Below are 19,456 nucleotides of genomic sequence, written 5' to 3' on the forward strand. Positions count from 1 at the left end.
ACATCTTCCGAGGACCCTGCAAATGGCCTGGATCTTTCAGTTTGTTCTTTTTATTCAGAGATAGAGAGAATTTCTAATTCCCAAGGATAAAAGTAATGTTATGATATCGCTTGCACAGGCTGGCAAAACCATCATTTTATTACCCTGTAAAGTAGCTAAGACCTGATCAAATTATTCTGGATAGCATCTGTACAAACCTTCAACCATCTACAGAATTCACAATGGGTTGACATAGCTGACTACTTCCAAATCTTTCGCAACGTCTCTGATATTTTTATGGTTTGTCATCTCCCACAGAGAGCTTCTTTCAGTCTGTAGCTTTCTTTCTACTTGAAAGCTGGCTTTGATTCTCTCCTGCTGCTTATGAGTAAACTCCCTGGTGCGTTCGCAATTTATTGTGATCTATTTTCCTCTTTCCAATAAAGATAAATTTTACGGCCCCTCTCAAAGCAACCAATGTGAAAAAAGCCTTCAGAGTGATATTAGTGACAAGTAAGGTGCACTGCATACAGTTGGTACTAAATATATGATACATGACCGCAAATTGTTTACTGTCCCACCATTTTAACACAGGAAATGTGGAACAAGAACTTACAATGAGGAAGAGGTAGCAAGAAGTGGCCACGAGAAAAGGCAGTTACTGTTATTTTTCTTCAACTCCTACTTCTGTTAAATCCACATAAAACTTGCTTTGCCTAACTAGAACTTTTAGTTTTAGTTAGGAACCAGGGCTGGAGGTCAGCTGAATACATATTAAGACAACCTCTGAGCACTGTCAAGCATCACATCCGGATGTGGCTTTCTTCTCCAGTCTGTTGGTTCCTGGCAATTTATGCAACAGTCACCTCAAGCGTGTTGCACCATTTCACACCTTTGTCCTTCACGGCCCCATTGGCATGGGACCTTCTACACATTGTCGACACGGAAAACCTGTCTTTACCTTTGCAAAATTCGTCTCGGCAGCAGCATACAGGTAGGTTCTTTCCAGGCATGCTCACCAACTCTGCCCTTCACCACTGATGCAGGGCTTATCACTTACTCCTTGGTGTAAACTGTGCAAATACCTCTGTTACTCATGTTCTACTCATTTCCCTATAGTTTATACTCATTTGTTCACATTTCTATGTCTCTTATTATGCAACTTTTGTAAGCGGGGTTCATGCCTCCTGAATCTTTTGATCCACTCTGCCTATCACAGCACCAGAGACAAATTAAGTGTTCAGTTAACATGGGTTGGATGTTAATAGTCCGGAGGGGTTAAAAACATTTTTGAACATGCTGCTTTATTCTCAGCACAGGTTGGGAGTCAGAGAATTTTGCTGATACCCTCTCACCAATTTATAGTCATCTGAGAAATTAATCTGATTTAGATTCATATAGTAGGAAAGTAAATAAACTAGATTTTTAAAGACCGTTCTAATACAAGACGGTTTAATTTTATAAGTTTATATAAATAACAAAAATGAGACAAAGAATGTGTTGTCAAGCAGAACATATTGAATTTAAAAAATGTTTATTTACACTGAGAGAGGGGGGTGGAGAGAGAGCACAAGCAGGAGAGGGGTAGAGAAAGAGGGAGAGAGAGAATCCCAAGGATGCTCTGCACTGTCAGGGCAGAGCCTAATGTGGTGCTCGAACTCACGAACCGTGAGGTCATGGACTGAGCCGAAATCAAGAATCGGATGCTTAACTGACCCAGCCACCCAGGAGCCCCATCAAGCAGAATGTATTAATGGGCCCATGATAATTAACGGATATAAATGCTGTGTAGTCTGTAATTAAAATACATTTTAGATGCCTATAGATGCTACATTTTTAGGATGTTGATGCTTCTTACAAATTGAAAAATGTCGTAAGTAGGTAAAACTTCTCTTTTCTTAGTATTGAAAATCTACATATTAAAACCATTTTTAAAAAGGTAATGCCAAGAACATACTCACTTGGGCCTTCCGTGGATTCCCATTGAAACTTTAACATTGTAATTCAAATGAAAATATGTAAATACATCCTAGAAGGGGACAAGAGTGAGTTGGAATTTGTAAAACCAGAAGCATATTTAAAAAAAAGAAAAAGAGGGGCGCCTGGGTGGCACAGTCGGTTAAGCGTCTGACTTCAGCCAGGTCACGATCTCGCAGTCCGTGAGTTCGAGCCCCGCGTCAGGCTCTGGGCTGATGGCCCAGAGCCTGGAGCCTGTTTCCGATTCTGTGTCTCCCTCTCTCTCTGCCCCTCCCCCGTTCATGCTCTGTCTCTCTCTGTCCCAAAAATAAAATAAACGTTGAAAAAAAAATTAAAAAAAAAAAAAGAGAAAGAAAGACTTAAATAATGAGGTTTAATGTTATATGTGACTCAAACACTAGTACTGTGAGAGAAACAGAGGTACCCCAAAACCATAAACAGAGATTCAGAAATTCCCAAATGAGAAATAGGATGGAGGAAAAGATATTATTGTTCTTCCTAAAACTGCTCACTCAGTTTTTACCAGAAAGAACTGAAAGAACCTGTATGTCATCAGGAAAATATGTTAGGTCTCTGTGGGTTTCAATGAATTATGTTTAATAGACTGGTGGAGTAATCAAATTATGCTAATTTGGAAAAGACATCCCAATCTCTTCATGTAAGGTGTTCAAGAGTGATTTCTTCTTTATTTTCCTTGTGTTCTGGTTGTAATCAGATTCACAACATGATGTGTCATTAGTCCCATATGATAATGATAATCCTACCATGAGTTATGGAAAAGGCTAAGCCAATTCTGACTTCCCAAAATAGTTACAGCTGGTTTACCTTGTCCCCGTGAACATGTTATTTTTTTCCCATTAACTTCAGTAATTTTGTGAATTTCAATAATGCTCACATATAATACTTAAATATTGCCATGTCCTACAGACAATGATAACTTGAATTTAGAAAAACTAAAATTACTTTAAAAATGGGTTTGTCTTCCTTTCTGGAGAGCCAGTAAGGAAACTCAGAAAACACATTAGCATGTATCCTAAGATATAATGTAATCACATCACATTAGCATGTTTCAGACTCATGAATGGAATCTGAATTTGATAAGCTATGTTCTTTCATAGAGATAAAATTATTGCCACAATATAAATCTAATGGAATTGACTATCAAGGGAAAGGAAACAAATTGAGTACATGTGTCAAATATAGTAAAATTTTTAATTCTTACCTTTGATTGCATCTCAAATGAATCTTTTAGAAGTGAAAATATAGTACTTAAACCATTTTATAGCAACACCTATTTGAACAATTCATTCTGCTTATAAAGAACTTAAGGACTAAAATTTTGCAGCTTTGCTCAGTGAATCAGGTATAAACGTTAACCTCTCAGAGTTTTTGAAAAGTAATAACATTTGTAGTGGAGAACAGTAAAATGAAAATGAACTGATTGTTTTACATTATTTATAAATGTAATGTTTCCTTTACCATAGTGGTGCTAAGACCTTTTACCCCAACACAATTTAGCAACACAAGAGCACAGGAAAACAAATACAAGTCATAAAACCTACAGAATTATACTCCAGAAGACTGACTGTGGTTTTAAAAGGATTCGTATCATTTAAATAGTTTATTCGTGGTCTATGTTTCAGGCTATCGATAACACATATTTTCACTATTATTTACAAAGTCAGAAGAGGCAACAGATAATATAAACGGAACATTGTTTATAGCGCTTCTTCTGTGTTTCTCCAAAAAATACTTGCAATTATCTTTTCAACTGTATTTAAGTTAGTACTTGAACCCCTTTAATTTTCTATTTATTTTATCTGCACAACTTTTAAAAAAAATGATGAAATATCAACATTAGGAATCTAAGATTTTGTACCAAACTAAACTCTGAGAATAAGCACAAAAGCACTTCTCTTCTGTTGCATGATACTAGCCAACGAGCAAGAGACTGAAATATCCATTTAGGTTAGAAATGGGATCATAGTCATTTGTAAGACCCAACAGAGAAGAAATATAATTTTGAAGTCAACGCTCAGGGAACAATAAAAGTGTAGGTAATGGAAACACAGCCTGTTCTCATGTACAATCAATAATAAAACCATGTGTGCAAGAGTTGAGAGTGTGTGAAAAGGAAATCTTCTCTTGCCAGTGGTTTTCAATTGTTAATTGGACAGGTAAGGAGACTGATGAATAAATAAGTTTTCACCTTTAACTTGATCCTGCAGGACTCTGGGTAGGAAGAACTAGTGATATTTATGTTGGAAATATTGGAACATAACTCACTGAGCCCTGGAATTTCCCAGGAGAATCATGAAATTATATGGAATACTTATTTTGGCTTTAATTGATTATGTAGAACAAAATCTTAAAGATTCTTTGGAGGGTGTGTAAAGAAAAAGAATAGGAGTGTGATGTCTACTAAACTTTATTTACAGACCAATTAGCAGGATAGTACATGGGTTTCACTAAAACTGCAGTGAGATTCAGCCCAAGATGTACCTCACACACAGCCTAGCAGGAAGGCATTTCCAAAGAGGATGGAGTATATACTTAAAACCATTAGAAGGGGCGCCTGGGTGGCGCAGTCGGTTAAGCGTCCGACTTCAGCCAGGTCACGATCTCGCGGTCCGTGAGTTCGAGCCCCGCATCGGGCTCTGGGCTGATGGCTCAGAGCCTGGAGCCTGTTTCTGATTCTGTGTCTCCCTCTCTCTCTGCTCCTCCCCCGTTCATGCTCTGTCTCTCTCTGTCCCAAAAATAAATAAACGTTGAAAAAAAAAATTTAAAAACCATTAGAAAAGAACAAAACCCCAGATGACCTCCCTGCATTTTTCTTTGTTGAACGTCTACACTGCAGTGCATCATGAGGCCAGAGTATAGATAAGGAAAGCATTCCTCAAAGCAGATATGGTATCCCATAATTAGGATCATCCTATTCATAACAGAAATTGAGAGTGTTTAAACTAACGTTGCTCCGGTAGGTTTTATAGTTGACCAGTTTGGATTATATTTTGCTTTTGTTTTTACATAAGATGTTAATATCACCTAACCTTTTTAATGATAAGAATCTGCTTTTGTTTACCAAGCTCCTTTTTCATATTTCTCTCTTGTAATCTTGTAACCATTCTTCATCCCCACTTTGCATCATCCCCACTCTGCAGATGAGATAACAGAGGCTCAAGAACTCAGAAAATTGGACCAGGTAACAAATGGCTCCCTTATTCATTCTACTCTATACACCACAGCCATTGACAGAGTGATCTGATACACTCTACCCGCGGGAATACTGATCTAACAAACTGCCAATATAAACATCACGTTGTTTTGTAACTTTGTTATACAATTAAATTTCAAACACCCATTCTTCCAAGTTCGCAAAAGAGTCTTCCAATCCTCTCAAAAGTTACAGTTGGTGGAAACTCCCGTAAAAGAAGAAAAAGATTTTCATGAGATCATTTGCTTCCCTCTACTCCACGGAGCCTGAAACACATTCCTGAACACTCCCAGCTGACTTCATTTATGATCACTTTTCAGCCTAACTCTCTCCCCAACTGTTAGATGGCACTGTGCCCGCTAACAAGGTGCTATGCCAATTTTTTTAGGACACACACGCCAATCAAATGTGGGATTCAGTAGAAAACATTGCAAAAGCCATCTCTGTAGCAGGGCATCCATTATCTCTGGCAATAACCTGCATTAACATCAAATACATCTTAAGTGTCAAAATTAAAATTATGAATCACTGAAGAAAATTCAGTACGGTAGATATAGTGCTTGAATCTCCCCAGTGGCCAGGCTGAATTCTAGGAGGCCCATTAACAGGTATCCTGCCGCTCAAAAATATCTTTGGAATTCAAAGTGATTCAGGAAAACAGCAACGACCTGGCATTATAAAAGTAAACTGTGTCACCCTAAAATTAGAAATGAGATCAATTAAAAGAGTGACAACCAGAAATAGTAGCTGGATAGATTCCAAAGCCACACTCAAAAATAGGGGCATGCTATACAAGACAGTATGGCCTACACCTTGAAATTAATCACTAGCCCTTTCCCACACAGAGCTAAATTCCAGATGTGCACTCTTGAGTGTATACCTTAGTTCCTAGGTCATATGTCCATGACTGAAATAATTGCTATATTGAAAACTGCATCCCAATAAAGCATTTCATTTAGTCCAACGCTCTCACTTCACCAAGGAGGGAAGAAATGAAGTCATTCGGACAATTAATTAGGATCCAAATAAGAATTCAATCCCAGCTATCTCTTATCCTTGGTCCCGTGAGCTCTGGATTACATCAAGCTTTTTCTCTCTTTACTTTTCTTCTATGTTATATTTATATTATGTTTAAGGTATGGCATGTTTTCATATTATATACATATATAGCTCACAATAAAATATTCGTAATGATAGTCACATGTACTTTGTGACTAATCAATAAATGCTTACTAATTACGTGGTTTTATTTTCTCAATACCTAAAGAGTGAATTTTCGTATCTGCATTAAAATTGACATTCCTGTTGATATGAAACCCGAGACTGGCAAAATGAACTGCAATAAGACGGAAGAGTCCTCATGGGCTGAGCTTGTCTTGACGGGCACCTGCATTCTTGTGACCCATGTATATCTCTGTCTTAGTATTTAGCACTCTCTACTATTCAGTGGTCTTGTACCCACTTTGGAATAAAAGTTCTTTAAGGGCAGGGCTACGTCTTGTTCATTATTGTACCCATTGCACCTGCCAAAGAGTTAGTGCCCAATAAATGTTTGCTGAATGAAGGGATGAATACATGCATAAGCTGGTACATGCCATGGGCTTCTAAAATGACCCCTGGCCAACCCTACTGATTGCCTTTTGCATGCCTGGTTTGTTTTCAAAGATTTCTCACAGGAACTCAAGCAAGTGAGTAAGATCTTTCAATCGTTCATTCATGACAACAGCATTTTTTTTTTTTTTTTTTTTACTCATGGGCATGAACTATTAAGACCTCTCAGAGGAAATTATTTTAATTACAGAAATCGGAACAGCTTAATTGTAAATGAGCAATGTGAGCACTTTACAAAAGAGATCACTTGCTTCTTCTCTTTATTTCTTTCACTTCTCTTTAATAACTACTATAACTCACAGTAAAAATATTCCCAAGATTTCAGTATTCTGGCACACCTTTCTCTTCTATTTAGAAGAAATACAAGATCAAGAAAATCTACAGTGTCGATGTTTGAAGACTAGACAATCACACCTTTTTCTGCTAATACCTCACTGAACTAAGTTGTGATCGTAGAGTCAATAAGTGTCTGGACACAAGAACAGTAAGACATGAAGGGAACATATGCGTGAAATAATGGTTGCTCCACTAACTATGGGAACAGTGTAGACATCTATATCTACATATAGATAGGTGATATAGATATAAATAGTTTGGAAATCTGGAATACAAATGAAGATCATTACTCTTTGACAGATCTCAAGCTACTACATCACCTAGGTGATAACTAAGCGAATGCATGGCTTCTCAGCCTATACTGAGTCATTAATCTTTCAGTGGTCTACAGTGTCTTTCCACATGAACATCCCAACAAAAGGAGCTATGGATCTGTTGGGTAACCACATGCACTAAGTATTCAATTTTTTTGTCAGGGTGGGGGGAGTGGAATTCTGGAAGGACGTGTATCTAAAACCATCAGAAATTCAGGGTACTATTTACAATAATGTGGGAGAGGGTACAGAGATGCATAATATCCCTCCCTGTTATTCCAACCATGACAGGAATGAAAGAAAGGACAGAAGTAATGTAACAGAAGCAATAATATTTTTTCAATGTCTGTCACATCCAAATTGCAGCAGTACTTGCAGTGACAAATACTGAAGACAGAAGGGTTGCTCCTTTGGGTACTAAGCTACAACCTCCAGGTGGAGGAGGTCCATCACACAGGAAAATGTTGTGAAAACTTTAAAGGAATATATGTAGAACTCCACATGAACATGGTAAAAGCTTAGTGTAGAGGTTCTGAAGAGGCTGAATGGAAACAACAAAAGCAAAACAAACAAAACCAAACACACACACACACACACACACACACACACACACACACACACGCACACACGCACCTGATTAGGTGAAAAGAGATTCCTGAAGACACCAGAAGTGGCAATGAGCAGATTTTAGCAAGTGTTGAAAGAAGTAAGAGATGATTTGATGGGAAGAGGAAGCCATATGATGGGTAAGAAACGTGGTGGAGAAATTGTCCCATTAGCTTTTCATGTGGGACAAAGCAGGAATATATTTGCTGGATTAAACTGGGCATTGGATTGGGACTTGGACGATACAGGGTTGCAAGGTGAATGTGCAACTGAAGACTTGAATCCTAGGCTGCCGACCCAGACCTGTCAATCTCTTGTAGATAGGGATCTGGCATTCAAGTCTGTTCCCAGCAGACAGCTAAGCGCTTAAACATTCCCGATTATTGACAAGCAACATACTGCTGGGATTTACGAACATGACGGTGACTTACTGAAAATAGCATGTGGTGACGGTATGTTCTTAGGATGCCCAAAATAAGCAACAGAGCCTAAAGGCTGGGAAAGCTGCATGGAGTGGACAGCAGCTTGCACTTCAAATGACTGAAACTGAGCAAATGGGATGGGAGAGATATACATGGAAAGCACCATAGAAAGAAAATGACCTATAATGGGCCACAAAGTGATTGTGCTGCTCCAAATTATTAAGCTTTCTTCTTAATAAATTGGTTTGTAGAGTTGCTGAGTTTGGAAAAGGAAATGCAACTGTAGATGTTGGAATGAAGACAGAGTAAGAATTTGAGGCTGCAGATAGATAGAAGTTACCTACAAAGTTTCTCTCCACTGGAAATACTCTGACATATCTGTAACCTCTCAAATAGATTTTTGACTCAGCAGTGAAAAGTAGAGAGAAAAATGACACTGTACAGCTAAAATTATGGGATGCTCACATTAAATTGCCTGCCCCTTAAAACTGAGTCAAAGTTGTGCTTAGAAAAACTGCTAACCTAATATTCTCTGCTCTCCTGAGGGAAGTGATTTTAAATCTCACAATAAATCAGTTTACATATTCTAAATTAATTCAATGAATGGAATTATAAAATAAGCCCAAAGTCAGCTCTCTAGCATGATGGTATTATGAGCCTGGGGGAAAGCGGCAAGGATCCAGAACAAGGTGGCTGGTGATCCGACCTATCTCATGAAGGGAAACTCAATAACAAATCAAAGTTTTCAGAGTGGTGATGAAAAGTATCAATTCCATAAGCAGTTATTGAACAGGATCCCTCTTACGGTAAGCTCTTCCCTGACAGTGACAGGCATTTGGGGACGAAGAATGTCAGCTCTGTCAACCTCTAGTACATCACCTTATGCATCCAAATAGTAATTCACTAAAATTGCAATTTTCCAGATTCTTTTAAACACTGTCTGCTCAAATGTTTTATGGGAAATCTAAGAGAGCTAATACTTAAGGGACTTTTACTTGAAAAGTACCATCTTTACCAAAATCTTGCAGAAATACTCTCAAATCTGTCTGAACACAAATTAGTTATGTGGTGTTGAGTCATTTAATGGTGACGGACCACCTTTATGAACATTAAGGACCCCTTTGTAAGAGCCAAAAGTTACAGAGAGCCCCCTTTGATAATATTTGGATGTTTATTTATTTTGTTTACGACTGAGGCTGACGCCCATAGATAACAGCCAACTCCTCCATGAATTCTTCTCATCTGCCTCCCCAGGGGAGGTGGAAAAGCACAGATTAATCTCTCTCTGATGATTTACAATCTTTCTGGTGCTCATTATACTTTTTTTTATGGGCACTGGTAATACCACCCGCAAAATCTCTGAGGGCTGGCAAGAGCAAATCTCTCAATAAAGTATCTGTTACTTCTGTCAGAATTCCAGTCAGGGCCCAAAATGCATTATGCAAACACAAAATATTTCTCTATTTTCCTCACAACTGGAGAACCATGTCAACAATCAACCCCAAGAGTTTTAGACTTCCTGGTGAGTCCCTAAAATTCTTTGCCCTTGATAGGAAGATAACACATTAAAACTATATATTTGCATTGTCTGACACATTAGTCACTAGCCACATATGGCTCTTGAGCATAGGAAATATGGCTAGTCCCAAAATGCAAAATACACCCTGAAATTTGAGGCCTTGTTACAAGAAAAATAAAATATCTCATCAATAATTTCTGTATTGATTACATATTTAAATGACAAGGTTCTGGATATAATAGGTTAAAAATTTACCATTAAAATTAGTTTCACCTGTTTCCTTTTATTTTAATGTGCTTATAGAAAGTTTTAAATAACATATGTGGCTCCCAATGTATTTGTTTTGGACAGCATAGTGATGATTTTGTGACAACTTTGATGGGAAAAATTCCAGGTCTGTGCTTGCTGTGGTCCATTCTGGCAGGAGTAAACTTCTAGCTGTATGTTACAAGGATATTCTTTAAGATGTTAAAAGGGGAGATTCTTTCCTGATCTAACACTAAGAATAGTAGAGTTTGTTGTTGTTGTTTGTTTGTTTTTTGTTTTTTTAGTTATTGGTTTGCTTTTATTTAATTAAAGACTATTGTCTGTCTCATACTGATGGCTAACAGCAGGCTTAAAGGAAGGTTGGCACATTCAAATGCCACAGAGTCAATAATTACAAGTGAAGTTTATTTTTTAATTTTAAACATAGAAATAATTTGCATATAAAGTAGAATATTCTATACTTTCAAAAAAAGGTAAGCTTCCTACCATTTTTTTTTTCTTGAAACATGGCTCTATTTGTCATTCACTTTTTCACTTAAAAAAAAAAGTTCATTCATTTTGAGAGAGAGAGAGAGAGAGAGAGAGAGAGAGAGAGGAGGTGGGGAGACACAGAGAGAGAGAATCCCAAGCAGGATTCTTGCTGTTAGTCTGGTTAGTCGACGCGGGGCTGGATCTCACCAGCCGTGAGATCATGACCTGAGCTGAAATCAAGAGTTGTATGCTTAACTGACTGAGCCACCCAAAAAGTGATTGACACTTTTTCATTTTTAGTAAACACACAGGTATAGAGAAACATTTCTGTATTATGAGAAAACCAGCCACACATTTTGAAACATTTTGATAGATGGCCAGCAATATTGAGCTCAGAATCAGGCGAACTAGAGGAATGATTAGGTGGGCATCGAGCTGAGCCATGAATGTTCAACCCAACACAAACTCGGTCTAAACCTTCCTTAACACGGGGCCAGGCTGGTCATATCTTCAGGAATTGTAGAAATCCACATTTTATGTTAATCCTCCCCATTTCAAAACAGTATTTGAAATCTTAAGAATTGATGCCAAATAAAACATGCCCCTGGGCCAGTTAGGACCAAGGTCCACCAGTCTGCAATCTGGCTTAGATCCAGACTTTTGGGCCAACGGGAAAGATTGCCCAGGAACTTCCAATATACATTTCCAATTAGCCTCATTCCTACCTCTAGGTTTATATCTTTTTTTTTCTTTTTGAAAAAACAAAACAAAACAAACAAAATCACTGCTCCTAAGCTCTGTGGAGTATATACAAACCAACCAGTAAATTTCAACAGTTAAATACATGCTAAGGGAATAACGGGACTCTCATATATCCTGGCATTCAGGGTACAAGATGAATTCAGATAAACATGATACATGGACACACACATGAACTACTTAAAACAGTTGTTTCTTTTTCATAGTGAGAATGTCCAGGAGGTGACTGTTTGTGACAGATTCCCAGATATATTGGTAGCAAACAAATTCTTTAGGTTGCAAAAGAATTCTTTAAGAAATAAGGGTAATTTTTAAAGAAATGCTATTGATGTGGGGAAATACTTCCCATGTAAAAGAGAAAAAAGTAGAATCCAATGTGAATTATCCCACAAGATTTAACAATATGTAATATAAAATATATATTAGAGTTACAGAAAGACTAGAAACAAACTTTTGAGATGGATTATCTTTTAGCCCATCTTTGACACTGGTTGGGTAGTGAGAATTTAGGATTATCTTATTTTCTTCTTTGTACCCTTCTGCACTTTCCACATTGTTTTGCTTTCTGGATGAGCACACATATTGATTTTGTAGTCAGAAAAAAATATGCAAAAATGCATAACACTATTTTACTATCACAAAAAATAAATACCTAGGTGATTTAAGCTAGGGTCAAAATTTTATTTAAATGTTTTTGGTAATTCGAAGGGGGGAAAAGTCTCTTTGGCTTGAGTGATTCATCAGATTATTTAATTTCCCCAATGCACTTGGTTCTACAACCACAACACAAGTGATCAACTACCAACTGACTAAGAGGGACAGCTTGGATAGCCAGGAGTTGTAAGATTTACAATGTATTAAACAATTGGTATATCGGACTATTGCTGGAACAAAGCTATCACTTTAACAATAAAAAAAAAAAAAAGAATCTGCACAAATATAAAAGACTTTCCATCTGGATTCTCTGCCGTCTTAGCCAAAATGTCAGAGTACTTTTTTCTCCATTCCACAATAGATATTCCTGATATTTTATGGAAATGGTGTCATAAATATTTTATATAGTTATATTCTATCTACAAATGCAGCAGGATATCATAAGGTTTGTCTTTTCGATAAAATGTGTTATTGCAAGCACACTTAACTTCCCCTTGGCCCAGCCTCTAATTTGAGCAACAAAACCCTAAGAAGAAAGGAATGAGCACGTCTGCAGAGTGACTGGTTCTCTGCTATTTTTAAAGCCCTATAAAATCCTGTGTTTCTTACTGACTGCTGTCCATTTCCGTTGAAAAACAGTGAAATACATTTTGCCTTATGTAGATAGAGTTTTAGTAAGGAAATGGGTCTTTAGAAAACCAAGAGCAAATGAGGAAAAGTTTTAACACACTTTATTTATTTATTTATTTATTTATTTATTTATTTATTTATATTTATTGATTGATCAGTTTTATTTCTACTTTTTTATGTTTATTTATTTTTGGGAGAGAGACAGAGCGTGAGCAGGGGAAGCATAGAGACAGAAGGAGACACAGAATCCGAAGCAGGCTCCAGGCTCTGAGCTGTCAGCACAGGGCCCACGATGCAGGGCTCGAACTCACAAACTGTAAGATCATGACCTGAACCGAAGTCGGACGCCCAACCGACTGAGCTACCCAGGTGCCCAACACCCATTATTTATTAACCAACATATTTCTTTATGGAGAGACTCATATTTATAACTACTGTGAGAATGGTACGCAGCATAACAGTTTTTCATAATTAATATATTTATGAAAGTTTAAAATGTTGAATGACTTTTTCTGATTGCCAAATCCTATACAAAATGAACATGGAAAACTCTGCTTTCCTGACTTAAGATACTACAAACTAAAGAGGATAAAATTCCCATGAAAATCCCGTTATCTACTGAGTATTAAATATGACATCAGCATTTTTGACATGCAGCACATTCCTGCAACGCCAACAATGAATTTTTAAAAATCTGTTTATGCCCGCCGCTTAAGTGTCAACTCATGTTAACTTGGAATATCTATTGATTTAGGCTACAGTTGTACTTCCATCTGAATGTCAAAGTCACCATTATCCCATTACTGACACTCTGAACTGTACATTTTCACCCTTGGCCGTCCGATTTAGACATAAGACAACGTAGAGTTTGGACATTGTGTGGGGTGATTTTTATTTTCTAAGCATCTGGGATTGATCCACTGTGTCTGCGCTGAATATCACTCATCAAGACGAAGAGGTAAAACGCATACACATGAAGGGGAATAACCCTTGCCTGTAATCACGAGGGTAACGGTGGAGACAGTGTATCCCCCCTCTTTATACAGTCAGCTATCTGTATGACCTAATACCTCATTTTAAAAAATACCAATGTGTCATACTCTTTACACAAGTCTTGCTTCACTATGTCAGCAGTATTAATGCAATATATCTGTCAAGCTCTATTAAAATTCTTTTTCATGTGTATCTTGGCTCATAAACCTCTGCACTGATATTGCCTCAGAGAATGTCCTTGTTACACTGACTCCATGAAGATGGGACCATAAAAGAAAAATCCTCCGAACTTTTAGTCTCGGCCTATCCTGCCACACAGCCCGCAGTGTCCAGCCAACACTCTGGGCGTGCTTTTGCATGTGTAAGTAATTACAATACGACTGCTGTTCAAATCTTGTGGCACAGAACCTTCCAGCAAGAAAAGCATGAAAGCATTCGGAGATGCATATCCAAGAACAGACTCAGCGCTGTTCACTGGAATAAAGTGTCAGGTCCGTTTTCCTTTATGAAGCCATTTTAGAAGAAGCATCCTTTGAGTTGCAGCACTAGAGTTCTATCCTTGGGCCTTTTTTATTTGTGCTGTACCTTAATTGGCACATTTCACCACTGGAGGTTCCCTATTAGTAACAAAGACATCTGCTTGTAGCACACATTTCCGATGGCCCCAGAGAAGTTCTCGGACTTGTGGGGCAAAGGCAGACAGTAGATGTGTCAATCAAAATGGGCTTACAGGAGCCCATTGATGGTTGTGAACACAGATAATGCACCCCAGGGGAAAAGGCTGGGACAGAAGGCCACAAAAAGGGGTAAAGGGAAACTGCATACAGGGAGGAGTAAGTCCAGACACACCAACAGAATCAAGCCGAATAGGTTATTTTGTATTCTCAGCATTGTTCTAGAATAATACATCTCAGACTCACTGTCTGAGGCTCCCATGACCTAGACAGGCTTTGGCTGATTATTTGATTCTTCCCAGGATGTTATGCTTTGATACCTAACCTGATGGAGCATAACTAAGATGCAGGTCACAGTGAGGAGACTCACCAGACAAGTTCACCAATATTCAAGGAAAAGTCTACTGATGGTGTCTTGGATGCTGGGGCAATGTGAAATTGCTATTCAGATTTTTAAAGTGCTTTCAGTTGTACTTACCTTGTTGCAAAACCGTGATAGCCTACTCAAGAGCACCAGGCCATGGACCACGCTAGTTCTAGAATGTGTAGTGGCAGAAGAATTAGCTTCTCCACCAATCAAAACCAGGGTAGTTGCACTGCTGCTTGCTAATTGGTAACATCCTAATAGCCAAATCCAAAAGTCTATTTCCTCTCTGCCTCCCACTTGACTATCTGCAACATTCGATACTGTTCATTACCCTATTTCTTGAAGTTCTGTTCTCTTTACTTTCAGGGCAATATGGTTTTCTGGCTCTCACTATTTGTCTTCTTTCTCTATATCCCTCTTTAAATCTTGATATGTTTTGATATTTCATCTGATCCTATTCCCTTCTTCCTCTAATCAAATGTTACCATCCTTTGCCAACAATCAATGATATGGTGGTGATTCTCAAACCAGTCAGCCAACAGACAGCTGTTACTAAACGGGAACAAATTTTGTGACAGGAACTGTGCTTGATGCCAGGAGGGAACCTGAGAAGATACATCATCTATATACTGTGCTGGCGTGTTTGTCTCTCCGGGTGTGCTCTCCACTCTACTCCACCTGTTGACTCAGGTCTCATCACTATTAATCTGGGCAACTGCAATAGTTTCCCATCACCACACCGGCTGTCAGTCCCCCAATCCAGATTATCAACCCATGGACCGCCTTTTTTTTTTTTTTTTTAATTTTTTTTTTTTTTTAACGTTTTTATTTATTTTTGGGACAGAGAGAGACAGAGCATGAACGGGGGAGGGGCAGTGAGAGAGGGAGACACAGAATCGGAAACAGGCTCCAGGCTCCGAGCCATCAGCCCAGAGCCTGACGCGGGGCTCGAACTCACGGACCGCGAGATCGTGACCTGGCTGAAGTCGGACGCTTAACCGACTGCGCCACCCAGGCGCCCCTGGACCGCCTTTTTAAAGTGAATATCTGATCACATACTTGTCTTTTAAAAAATCATTGTTATTCCTTGCCTATGCCAAGTCCTTCACATTCCTTAACATAAACTATGACTCAAATAATATGGTCCAAATTTACCTCCTGGAATCCCCTCCAAAACCCCATGACCTTTCACGATTTGTGTCTTTGAACCTGCTGGGCCTCGGACCACAAAGCCTTACATCCCTTTCTCCCGTTGTAATACCTGTTCATTCTTGAAGTCTAAGTCTGACTATTATCTACTCTACAGTGTCTTTTCCAGTTTCCCAAGACAAAAAGGAATGTGTGTTTCTCTTGATTCACATAGTGCTCTATACAGATCTCTGCCTTTATCCTGATCATTTGCACCACACTTGAACTTCTGGATAGTGTTGGATTTCCTCAAGGACAATGCTATTCATTGTTATTTCCTGTTTCTTACAGAACAATACCTGACACACAGTAAGTGCTCAGCATTCACTTGTCCCTCAAAAATACTAGAATGCTTCCAAACCACAGAAAGTTTTGTTTTTGTTTTTTGTTTGTTGCTGTTTTTTTAAGTTATTCAGGTAAAATAGACATGCGCCAAATTGTTAGTGAAATAGTTTTTATTCAAGGGTTCAGTTTGGGCCTCCAGCTTAACCTCTTGCTATTCATTGCTTTGTACTTTATACCTCAAGAACACCACATGCTTGCAGCTACCTGCACACATCATTTGGTTTTATACCTCTGTGCTTCTTCTGTTCACTGTTGCTTCTGCCTAAAACATCCTTCACCATGCTAGATGCCCTCTTCATCTGCCCAACGCCCATGCATCCTTCAAAATGTGGTTCAGGCTTCTATGCCCCTGAAAGTTTCCTGGCACATAAGATTAAGCTAGATGTCTCTCCTTTCTGTTCTCAGAACACTTATTGTGAAATTCTCTCAGTATACATTGACATTGTGTGTGTGTGTGTGTGTGTGTGTGTGTGTGTGTGTGTATGTCTTCCCAATTAGTACTTGCAAATACGTTAACTTGCTTGGCCTTGGTATCTCATAAACTTACCAATAGTACTTGACATACAGTACACGATGAACAAGCATAAAATGGCTTCATTTTACAAGAGTCCACACTGAGATGAAATAACCACCCCACTTGAACTGTAGTCGAGAGAGAGATTATACCTATTTGGTATAGTATAAGCAGAACTGTGGTTCTCAAACATTTCCTAGTTATGTTGTATTCACAGAGTTAAGGAACTCATTAACTTCTTCCAAAATGATAAAATTTCACAATCAAATTTCAATGACGAGAAAGGTGCTCATTTTAATGGAATCCCAATAGATAGTATAATTTAAAAGTAAAGTAGCCTAACTCAGGCATAGATATTAGAGAGACAAGCTACAAAAGGGAACAAAAAGAAAGAAGACACAAATAGTTGTTAGTGCATTGGATATAAATGGCTTCATTTTCCTCAATTTCTACCCTCTTCTTATCTCAACTATTTTTCAAAAGCATACATCTAAGCTATGTAGTTTGCAAGAGAACTTAAAACTAATAAGATATTTTAACTGTTTTAATCAAAATAACCGAAGTGTTTTAATCAAAACAGACTGTCTCTCTTAATTCTCTAAATCCATCTGCAGAATCCCACATGCTATACTTGAGGGGAAATGTTCTTTCCTTCTTCTGACAGTGGGATTTACTTATATTATTGTGATTTTCAGGGCTTATCACAGCACCTAGACCAGGCTAAAATTCATACATTTTCAATGAATTACATTATTTTCATTGTCATGGCTCCTAGTACTAATATCATTTTGTTACTATTTTTATCATGATATTATTTATTTATTGACTGCTAAGTACTTTCTAAATATAATGCCCACACCACCATCATAAAGCAGCAAGCATGTATTATTTATGCTGACTTAAAAGTTGTAAACATAGAAGCATTATTGATAATTTTAAAAAGCTTACCTATTCTTCCTAACACTGTATATTATTGAAGTAACTTACACTGAATAATCAACAATTACAGAAGAGAATACGCTAGCCACAGAAGAATTATAAAAAGGTTTCATTCACCTAAGACCTTTTTGTGGTCTGTTTCATTTTTGGATGACTCCATAAAAATTAACTCCAATTAAAATATCACCATAAAAGGAACAATACAAATGAGTCAGGTGATAGCTATAAAAGGTGGTCTTACTTTATATCTTAAATTCTTTCTCCAAAGCAAACAGCTAAATAGAATACCATTTCTCTTGTAAATTATCTCAATGGTAAATTCTTCAGAATGGTTTTCCATTGTGATCAGAGAACGCTCTCAATGGACGTATTTCATAGCCTTCATTTCATCAAATTTGATGATAAACTTTTCAGCCTTATAGTCCATCAACCACATTTATTGAAAATTGACTCTGTTTATTGCTTTCTTGGCATTGCAATGTTAATGCAAAGCTGTTTACTCAGGTATATGAACCAGCTAAGAGGCTCTTCATGCAAAAACAGTCTGTGTAGCAGACATTGACAGGTGTCTACTGATGAAACTTTTTGGTCTTACTAAAGACTGTAAGTCAAACTTTCTTTTCAAAGTCATGACCCACAAGAAAGAAGGATTTTAGGTAGGTGAATGGATGGATGGATGGATGGATGGATGGACAGACGGACATACAGACGGACAAGGGATACATGATGGTATTTGGCAATAGGGCAAGTTCTCTGGATCCCAGCTCTACTATCTACCCAACTGTCTGGAACGAATCATTGAAATGACTTCCATAATTGACGCAGTTTTATTGACATAATTTACAGTCTTTACTCATAGAAGTCACTTTGATTAAAGCAGAATGACAGCCATCAGGATGGGCCAGTGAAGACAGGAGAGTCATTTCCACATTTGCCTTCATGATAAATAGTTGAAGCTTGGTCTAGGCAGACAACATTAACACCTCTTTAATGGAGCCCTCTGTCTGTATGCTTCACAGTGTCTGACAAGCTGGCTTCCGTGTTTCTACTCATAAATGGGTATATATAAGGGTATAAGAGTGGTGTTTTAATAAAGGGACAATGCTAAGAAATAGTCTAGACTCTTTCTTTCCAGGCTACTACATTATCAAAATTTGCTTTTATCTTCAGTTTAGAGCTTTGCCTTCCAAGCTTACCTGGTGTAGTTTAGCACAATATGGAGCATGGAAAGTGAACAGTTAACAAGTCTACAAACAGCAGTAAGTCTGATAAACTACTGGGGGTAGCTCAGGGATTTGATCATATCTGCACAGATGAAGAGAATCAGAGATGAACAATGGCAAAGTCTTCACCATTTGAATCTCTTTCATTAAAATGGTTTTAAATCCACCCCTCCAACCGCACATATCGCCCAGAGCTTAAGAAACAGTATGTTATCCAATAACTTTAGAAATCCCTGTATAACCCGCCTTTATAATATCTCTAAGCCTAACCCCTAAAGGAAATGACCATCTAATGTTTGTGTTTTCAATTTTTAAAAATTTTCTCCAGACTTCTATCACATATATTTTTATTCTGAAATAAAATAAAATGTATTGCTTTGTTTTATGTTATTTGAACTTTATATAAATCGTATGTATTCTTTGATAATGTTTTTCTCTCAAAATGAGGTTTCCG

At 37.8% G+C, this 19,456-nt stretch overlaps 1 protein-coding gene and 1 long non-coding RNA gene across 3 annotated transcripts in view; one reads left to right on the forward strand and one right to left on the reverse strand.

Annotated features, from left to right (window-relative positions):
- The window catches only part of GPC6 (glypican 6), a 1,121,471-nt gene that overhangs the window by 530,311 nt on the left and 571,704 nt on the right, over nucleotides 1-19,456 (reverse strand). The gene's annotated exons all lie outside the window — the stretch shown is intronic.
- On the forward strand, nucleotides 491-6,658 carry LOC147584661 (uncharacterized). The gene is made up of 3 exons (XR_015252299.1): nucleotides 491-973; nucleotides 5,118-5,158; nucleotides 6,438-6,658. It is a non-coding gene; the product is annotated as an uncharacterized LOC147584661 (long non-coding RNA).

This window comes from Puma concolor, chromosome A1 (genome assembly GCF_028749965.1).
Source record: "Puma concolor isolate L17-30 chromosome A1, mPumCon1.1.hap2, whole genome shotgun sequence".
Lineage (NCBI taxonomy): Eukaryota > Metazoa > Chordata > Mammalia > Carnivora > Felidae > Puma > Puma concolor.